Source organism: Chrysochloris asiatica, unplaced genomic scaffold, assembly GCF_000296735.1.
Source record: "Chrysochloris asiatica unplaced genomic scaffold, ChrAsi1.0 scaffold00305, whole genome shotgun sequence".
Classification (NCBI taxonomy): Eukaryota; Metazoa; Chordata; class Mammalia; order Afrosoricida; family Chrysochloridae; genus Chrysochloris; species Chrysochloris asiatica.
In genome coordinates, this window is record NW_006408823.1 from 1,684,460 (window position 1) to 1,694,274 (window position 9,815).

A 9,815-nucleotide genomic window follows, 5' to 3' on the forward strand; every position below is an offset into this window, starting at 1 on the left:
AAGACTATCTGATTCCAGAACATTTTCATCACCCCAAAAAGGAATTTCATATCCATTAAGCAGTCCCTTCCATTCTCCTAGGCAACCACCAATCAGTTTTCTGTTTCCACGGATCTGCCTATTCTAGAAATGTCATATAAACAGAACCGGGTGGATAAGTGACCTTTCAGGTCTGTCTTCTTCCACGTGGTGTGATGTTTTCAAGGTTCAACTGTGCTGAAGGAGCAAGCATCAGACCTTCCTTCCTTTTCATGGCTCAGTAATATTTCATTGTTTGGAGCAACCACAGTGTGCTTATCTATTTATCCATGGACAGGCATTTAGATTCTTTCCAGTTTGGGGCTCTTATGAATATTACTGCTCTGAACATTTGTGGACAAGTTTTTGTGTGCTTATCTTATGTGGAGGAGCTCTGGTAGCATAGTGATTACCAGTTGGGATGCTAACCTCAAGGTCAGTAGTTCAAAACCACCAGCCGTTCCGTGGGAGAAAGATGAGGCTTTCTGCTCCCATAAAAATTTACAGCCTCGGAAACCTTATACAGGGTCGTTATGAGTCGGAACCAACTCCATGGTGCGCAACCAACACCAACACCTTATTTGGAGTCCTGGTGTGGGGCTATAGGATTAGCACTGGCCTGCTAACAACAAGGTTGGTGGTTCAAACCCACCAGCCACTCCTTGAAAACCCTATACAGGGTCGCTATGAGTAGTTGGAATTAACTCAACGGCACTTAACCAACAACCTTATTCTTCTTAAAAAAAAAAAAACAAAATCCCAAACAAACAAACCCCCCACTGCTGTTCAATCCATTCTGACTCACAGTGACCCTGTAAATGGGGTACAACTGCCCCCATGGGGTTCCCAAGGCTGTAATCTTTACAGGAACAAGCTGCCACATCTTTCTCCCACAAAGCGGTTGGTTGGTGGGTTCAAACCACTGATCTTACATTTCACAGCCTCGTACTTTAACCACTGCGTCACCAGAACTCCTACCATACTCTTACTTAATGTTTTTCCTTCGATCTACTTACTCATCCTTTATCTTTAAACACATTTACTGAAAAAGCCCTTGACATGAATGACCTCCAAGGAGCTGGGGACTGACCCAGTGGTAGCAACAATGTGAGGACGGTGCAGCGTCAGGTGGCATTTCACGCCGTTGTGCATGGGGTTGCTGTGATTCGGAACCAACCTGACGACACCTAACGACAACAATAACCCTCAAGACAAGGTCCATGGAAATAAACATGGGCATTTTGTCCTAGCGGGGCATGTTTGGCCACCTGCACGAGGCCCTGTGTCTGGGCCCGGCCCTCTTATGCTCAGACTGGAGCTGGCATTATCACCAACACTGTAAGTCGAGTGGGCACTGAGCTGAGACCTTCTCCTTGAGGTTCTCAGAGAAGATGGAGAGACTCGAAAACAGACCTGCTCTCTTTCTCATTCAGTATCAGTGTTCCCCGTGACTCCACATGTCTATGCCCCAAATGACATCAAACACCAACTATGGGAAACGCTACTGAGGTTCAGGTAGGACAGGGACTCCAGAATCACACATGGGACAAATCTTGCCTCAGATCAGCCACCCACCAGCTGTGTGACCTTGGGCAAACTGCTCTACCTCTCTGAGAGTCTAGTTTCCTTCTGTCCTAAGGATAACAGTTCCTGCTATCAGTGTGCTTGTCAGTGGGGAGTTAGAAATGGGGACTAAAGGCTTGTCCACACAGGGACTGACACTTTTGGGGATCAAAACCCAGGACCCATGCAAAGTGGGGTCACAGGAACCCTGGTCCTATAAATTCCTCCTAGAACAAAGGCTCTAGCAGTCAAGGCAGTTGGTAAACCCAGTCCCTCCCGGATGACAAAAGACAATGAGTCAGTAAAGACTCTGAGAAGTTCTGTGGTGAGAAAACTGGGGCTCCGCAGAGTGGCCAGACAGAGTGGGTGCCAAGACTCTGGAGGAAAGATGTGGGTGAGGGGTGACAAGGGTAAGTTTCTGAGCCCTTCTACGGCCCTAAACCCTGTGGGCATCGACACACCCACCTTAGTCACCCACCCGCCATTCAGCCATTCCCAGAGTGTCAACCGCAATATTTAACCCAGGAATGTAGGGCCAGCATTAGGAACTTCTTTCTCTCCTGGGCCTCCCCAGCTCCACCTCAGGGCCTCCACCTCAGGGCGTTGGGCCAGCTCCCACACCTGTCCCATTACCTGTTTGGGCAGGTACAGGAAAAACCACCACCTGAGCCCACCCCATGGGGCCCATTGTTCCAGGCCAGGCCCAGCTGGAGGGGTCATAGCAGGGTTAAGGGGCCTCAGGCTCCTGGTGGGAACAAGGAAGGCTCAGACAGACTTGGGATGCAAGCTCCAAGATCCAAGGAATGGATGCCCACTGCTTGCAAGTGTCTGTCCCACTGAGTGTCACTTTGCCCTCTGCTCAGCAGGGACAGCGCAGGTGTCTCAGGGATCTGACACCCCTGCAAGCCTTCTAAGCAACAGGCACAGCCCCCCTCCGCCCCTTTATAGATGAGGAAGAGAAGCGGAGACTAGGATGTCAAGATGCATGCCTGGGGAGTGGGGGGAAGCTTATACACAGTGATCTGATCTGAGCCCTCCCCTCAGGCACTCTTGCTCCTGAAACCAGCTTCCACAGAAGTGCTGGAGGACCACAGAAGTCAGCATCGGCCACCATCACTGAGTCTTGTCGTTAAGTACCGTCAAGTCAGTTCCAACTCATAGGGAACAAGGTTTCTGAGGAGTAGCTGGTGGGTTTAAATTGCCAACCTTGTGCCTAACAGTCCAGTGCTTATCCTACAGCACCACACCAGGATTCCCACTATGAAGATGGTGGTGGGTGTGTGCTATTAAATCAGTTCTGATTCACAGGGACCCTGTACAGGGTTTCCGAGGCTGTAAATCTTTACAGGGGCAGAAAGCTTCAGCTTTCTCTTGCAGAGCGGCTGGTAGATTTGAACTGCAGGTTAAGAGTCCAACTCATAAGCCACTATGTTACCAGGGCTCCTTCATTATTACTACAAGAGCTAAGATTTACTTTCTACATGCCAGGCTCCTGATTTGCTTCTCATTTAATCTTCTTTACAACTGCATGAGGTAGGTGTCTACCACCTGATGGGTCATCGTATAATGATTCCCACTTTACAGATGTGGAAACTGAGGGCTAGAGAGGCAAAGTCAATTTCTGCTAATACGGCAGAGTTGTGATTCCAATCTGGGCTGGCCCCATACTCCAAGCCATCTACAACCCTCGTGATGATCTTACAGGCTCCCACCAGTAGGCCCTTAGCAGAATGATGTAAAAATGTTACCACTTCATACCAGCTAGAATTTAAAAAGACAGATAATAACAAGTGTTGGCGAGGAGTGAAGAAACTAGAGAGCTCATACACTGCTGGTAGGAAGGTAAAATGGTACATCAAAAACGGAAAGCAGTTTGGCGGTTCCTTAAAAAAGATCCTCAAACCTAGTGGCAGCATTATTAACACCAGCCAATACATGGAAACCACCCCAATGTCCACCCACAGATGAATGGATAAACTGCGGTATATATTGTTTTACTGTATGTCGAAGATACTGTATTGTTCACACAATGAAAGTTTGTGTCAAGCAAGTCTGTCAGTACCCGTGTTCCAGCAGCATGTGTGCATGTGTTCACCTTGTGTCTCTGTGGCCCATGTTGGTCATTCTCACCATATTCTAAGCAAACTTTGTCGTCATGCTGTGGCACATTTAATAGGCGGCAGCCTAGTGCCAACCTAACTTTTAAATGCACTGTTGTTGTATGCTGTTGCATCAATTCTGACTCACAGTGGCCTTGGATAATAGGGTTTCTGAGGCTGTATATATCTCTGCTCTGGTAGCGTAGTGGTTACGAATCGGGCTGCGAGCCGCAAGGTCAGCAGTTCGAAACTACCAACTGTTCCGCAGGAGAAAGATGAGGCTTTCTGCTCCCGTAAAGATTTCCAGCCTCGGAAACCGACTCCACGGCACATAACAACAACAACAAATATCTCTGCTAGCGCAGAAAGTCTCATCTTTCTCCTGAGGAATGCCTGGTAGACTCAAACCACCAATATTGTGGTTCTCAATCCAGTATTTACCCTACGGAGAAATCCTACAGAGAAATCCTACGGAGCCACCATGCCCCCTTATATGCACTGTTGTTGATGTTAAGTGCTGTTTAGGCAGATCCTACTCATAGAGACCCTATTTAGGGTTACTGAGACTACAAGGCTTTGCAGGAGCCAAAGCCTCACCTTTCTACCACAGAGCGGCTAGTGGGCTCAAAACGCCAAACCTGTGGTTGACAGTCCAGTGTTTATTCTACAGAGAAAGAGAAGTCTGATGCAAACACCACATGTAGCTCGATTCCACTGACATGAAACATACAGAATAGACAAGTCCATAGCACAGGAAGAGGACTAGTGGTCACCAGGGGCTACAGAGGATAAGGATGGTGAGTGACCAGTTAAAGGGTACCACTTTTCATCTGGGGGGTGATGAAAACATCCCAGAACTGACTGTGGAGATATTTGTATAATTGAAGTCCTTTAAAAACCCCACTAAACTGTACACTTTGAAATAAAGTTTTAAGTAAACAGGGAGGAACCATGTTTAAATGAGAAACATCTGTCTTTTCTTCCTTCCCTGTCCTTGCTCAGCCCTGCCTTTTACCCTCCGATGGCTGGGGAGGTTGGGCCAGCTCCAGCTGCCTGCGGGTACAGCGTTAGTCCCCAAGTGCTTGCTGTGTGGCTGGTACTCATTTAGTCCTAATGCACCAGACTGCAAAGGCCTTTGAACTGCAAGGTTGGCAGTTCAAGTTCACCAGCTGCTCCTCAGAAACCCTATACAGGGTTTCTATGGGTCGGAACCGACTCAACGGCACTTCACAACAACAACAACAACCTCAGAAGGAGACACCATTGTTCTCCCCATTCTATACATGGCACAGAGCAATTCAGGAACCTGGCCACAGGCCCTCCGCTGGAAAGCAGGTGGAATTGGGACTCGAACCCAGGCCTCTGGCTGCATAGTCCCAACACTTTAGCACATGCACAGGTCCAGACTTTGGTCCTTTGGGCTTGGGGTCCGTTCCTCCCATTGTCCACTGTGAGCATCCTTCTGGGTGGCCCCATGCCCAGAGTTGCAGGAATGCGGGCGGGCCAGGAACCTGCCACTGCTGGGAGGGGGTACAGGGCTGAGAAGTGCCAGGAACTGGCTAGACCGGTCAGGTTCTTCATCTTGCTAATGAGCTACACTGTGTCGGCCAGACATGGCACCCGTGGGCGGGGTGGGCGGGCTGCCCTGCTGATGGGGGCCAAGATACCACCGGCCCAGTCCTGTCTACCCACCTAGTCACCAGGTGAGCAGGGAAAGTTGAGGTGTACCCACCCACCCCAGGGAAGAGAAGGGATGGGAAGGGGGCCTTAACTGCCTTCTGGCTACCCTAGCTGGCATTGTAGGGGTGGGTTCCACCAGCTTTCCCTCTCATCACTCAGAAATTTAACATGAATACAGAGCTTAAGGTCAACAAAGCTGTCTTGATAGACCTAGAACCCCACCTGCTCATTACACAGATGAGCAAACTGAGGTCATGCCCAGGGCATCCGGTTTAGGGTCAAGACTGCGGCATCTGAGTCCAAATCCTGACTATCCTCCTACCAGCAGCCTGGTCAAGGAGGAGTGAGTGACTTTATACCTCAGTTTTGTTGTCTGTAAAATGAACATAACAAATCCAACTTTTGTTAAGTGGGATGGGGCAAGGGGCCGGATTACTTCTGAAAACATGTGAATTGACTTTCAAAGACAGCTTTGAGGTTCAAGGACTGGGCTGGAAGAGTCGCCTCCAGGGACCCACGAGCAGATGAGAGACCATCTGAGCTCAGAGAGACAGGAAGTCTGCTCCCCAAACCTAGCCGGGTACACACAGTAGGTGTTCAACACCCAGCTGCTAAATGACGTGGTCCCCAAACCCCCGCCCAGCAAACTATACCGGGAGTTACACATTCGGTCACACTAGTCTGACTGCCGGAGATGTGAACCTGAACTCTTGGTTTCTCTGCTATGGAAGTTACAGTCATCCTTAGAACCAAACCCCAAACACCACACCCACTATTGTCAAACTGATTCTAACTTACAGCAGCCCTAGGGCTGCCCCACAGGATTTCAAGGGTGTCCTCTTTTTTTTTTTTTGGTTGGGTGGTGGTGGTGGTGGTGTGGGGTGATGGTGATGGTGGTGGTGTGGTGGGGAAGGCAGTCCTCTTTGTGGTAGTTGGGTACCACATCTTTCTTCCACAGAGCGGATGGTGGATTCGAACTCCTAACCTGACAGCCAACAGCTGAATGCTTAGCCACTATGCTAGCAGGGCTCCTTAGTCAAACAATCTGCTGTTGCCGTTGAGTGGATTCCAACTCATAGTGACCCTAGGGTAGAGTAGAACTGCCCCCCACAGAGTCTCTGAGGCTATCAATCTTTATGGAAGTGAACTGTCTCATCTTTCTTCCATGGCTAACCTGAGTGCTTAACCACTGTGCCACTAGGGCTCCTTCCTTACTATAATTGTTGTTGTTAAGTGCCACTGAGTCGATTACGACCCATAGCAACCCTGTATAGGTCTTCCAAGGAGTGACTGGTGAGCTTGAACTGCTGACCTTGTGGTTCAAACCGACTTTGCAGCTCAGCGCATTAACCAGCAGCGCCCTGTTAGAAGGCATCTATTAGATAGGTCTGAGCACTACAGGAAAGTGGGGAGCCCCCAGGAGAAAAATGGGGCCCACACAGACAGTCTAGGGAGCAATGTAAAGGCTCAGTCCCGGTGGGACTGAAGACATAATTTTGTGACTATTCAGAGTCTTCCTCCATGGCTGCATCATTCACATTGCTGCACTTAATAAACACCTGCTGAGCACTGCAGGACATGGAGGAGTAACTTTACACCTCTGAGACTCAGTTTCATCATCTGTAAAATGGGAATAACAAATCCTACCTTATTAAGTGGGATGGGGCAAGGGGCCAGAGATTCCACCCTGGTCAAAGGGGGCAGGGCAGTGGCTGGGCTACAACCCAGAAATCAACTGTCTCTCAGTACAGGTTAGTGGCTGCCAGGCAGGTTTTGAGAGTAGACCCAAGAATCAGCCCTTGTTTTTATTCTCAGACTGGGGACACTAGAGTCAAGTACAGTGCCAAAAGGTTCATGTCCTGCCCAGAGAAGCAACCAGGTACACCCTGTTTATGCAGCCTGGACCACACGGGAGACTTCTGACACAGGAGGGACAACGGGGCCCGGACCAGCCAAGGGGTACTTGGTGTCTCCACAGAGTTCTGGCCGGATCCAAATACATGGTCAGGAGCCAGACCAGGCCTCTGTGGAATCTGATCTGCCAGGGTATGCCCAGAACAGTCTTGTCTTTGTGTCCCAGGATGCATTTGGAACTGCAGGGAGGTGGTGAGCCTCAAATGGCATTGGGTGGACACTGCGCTGTTGCTGGGCATCAGAAAGTCAGTGACCATCATCCAGCTGCTATATGCTAGCCAGACAGCAGCACACCGGATCGGCTTCATGGCCAGCAAGCAAGCCATCTGCTGCCTGCATTCACAGACGTGAACAGAGGTGTAGAGAGGTCAGCTGCAAAGGGGGCGCTGTGACTGCAACCCAGGTGGGCCATCAAAGCCCAATTTGGTCAGAAGGCCAGTAGGGAGGGAAGCCTGCCAGTGAGGTGGGCAGAAACAGCTCCCTGGTTGCCGCAGATGCCAACAATGCTCCCTGCAGGCCAACGATGAAAACAAAGGAGTTCTGAAGGGCCCTCGGAGCCAGGCCCGACTTCAACATCTGGTTCTGTCCTTGTTAGCTGCCATCATATGGCCCCCGACTCCGACTCATGGTGACACCCCCCCCCCCCCCCCACCCCCCCGCACAACAAGACGCTGTGATCCATACAGTTTTCACAGACCAGTAATTTCCAGAAGTACATTGCCAGACCTTGATTCCTGGTCCATTTTAGTTTATAAGCTTCACTGAAACCTGTTCAGCATCCTAGCAACACATTCTACTGGCCCTCTCCTTGGAAGTTTGTAAAGTACTTAGCTTTGCTGGGCCTCAGTCTCTCCATATGTAAAGTGGACGTCACTGTTGTACGTGCCACAGGGCTGTGGGGAGGATAACAGGCACACCTGGGAGATACGGATGGCTCAGTTCCTCAACAAAGCCAGTATCGCAATTAAGTGAGTCCCATGCATTTGTGTGTTTCCTGGTGCATAGCAAAGAGATGCTGACACTAGACTGGGATCTATTATGTGTGCAGTAGCAAGACGACAAAGTTTGAAATAGTGTGAGAAGGACCAAAAGGGGACACAGAGATGTGAAGTGAGCGCAGGTTGCTGGAAAAATGATGCCAGATGCAGGCTTGCCAGAAACCTTCAATTTGTAGAAAATGCAGTATCTGCAAAGCTCTGTAAAGTGAAGTGCCATAAAGCAAGGTCTGCCTGTAGTTGAGACGACTGATGAAAAGTGTTACCTTGGAACAGAGTCCTGTCCCTTTGCCTTATCCTGTGTGCACCTTGTATAGGAGGAATCCAAGCTCCTTTTAAGGTGACAAAAGCCAGCAGCTCAGGCCCTCAGAGTCTAAAAAAAGACCTCAGGCTGCCCACACCAGTCACTCCGATCCTCGTGCAAGCCGAAACTCGCTCCGTGTGTGTGTGTGTGTGTGTGTGTGTGTGTCTGTCTGTCTGTATGCGCTGTGGTGATGCCTTGCCTTGCCACAGGGAACCTGCAAGTCACATCAGTATTTAGAGAGGCTTCCTGCAACATCTGTGGCCATTCTCAAAACAGGAGAGGCTGGGACAAAAATGTAGCTGGTGAGTCTGCTTGAGGGCACTGGACCCCCAAATCCCAGGCTCCTCCCAGCCCCAGGCAGCTCAGCATCTAGGGTTTGGGCGAAGGCTCTGGGTAGGTAGGCCTGCACTGAGGACTGTCCTCTACAGGAGTGAAAGGAAGAAGGGCTGCTCTGCCCCCTTCCAGAGCCCCCACCCCTGGTTCCACCTGTGACTGCATGTGTATCATTCCCCCCTGTCACCTCATGGGGGTGACTCACTCACATGGATCTTCAGAGGTTGGTCCCACCGGCTCCTACTCCCCAAGTCCTCCACCCAGCCTCCTCTCAGCAGTCAGCGAGATCTTCCAAGGGGTGATCCTCCAGTTTAAATCCCACCTACCCACTTACAAGTGCCTCCCACTGCTCACTGAAAAGGTCAGACCCCACTACCCCTCACTTTGCCTGGACTCCTGGACCCCCCATCCCGTGTGTCAGCTGTACTTCCTCTAGGGGGCAAAGTGCTTTCCCATCTCAGAGGCTCTGGTGGGCTGCATGCTGTCACTCCCGAGGCAATGCAGGTGGATCAGCCCCAGGGCCATCTAATGGAGACTTCTCGGCCTCCCACCTCCTCCCAGGCTCAGCAGCCCCCAGAAGGACCTGCTTCCCAGCCTCCAGCCCCTAGGAGACGCCCAGGCCCTATAGCCCAACCCTGGCTGGTGTCAGAAATCTGTACCTGGGTCTCCCCACACGGAGGTGGCAGCGAGACCCACCCTTGCCACCTTCTGCTCTTCCTGCTCAAGCCAAATTTCACCAGCTGATACAGGCTCTTCCCGATCCCACCAGCATAGAGAGAAACTGAGGCCAGCTGCATAAGAAAAGGACATACACTGTGAGGGTACACCAACATGGGTTTCTTAACCTTCCAGTGCCTGCTTCCACATCTGTGAAATGGGGATAAGATTAGTCTTCACAGCAGCGCTTTG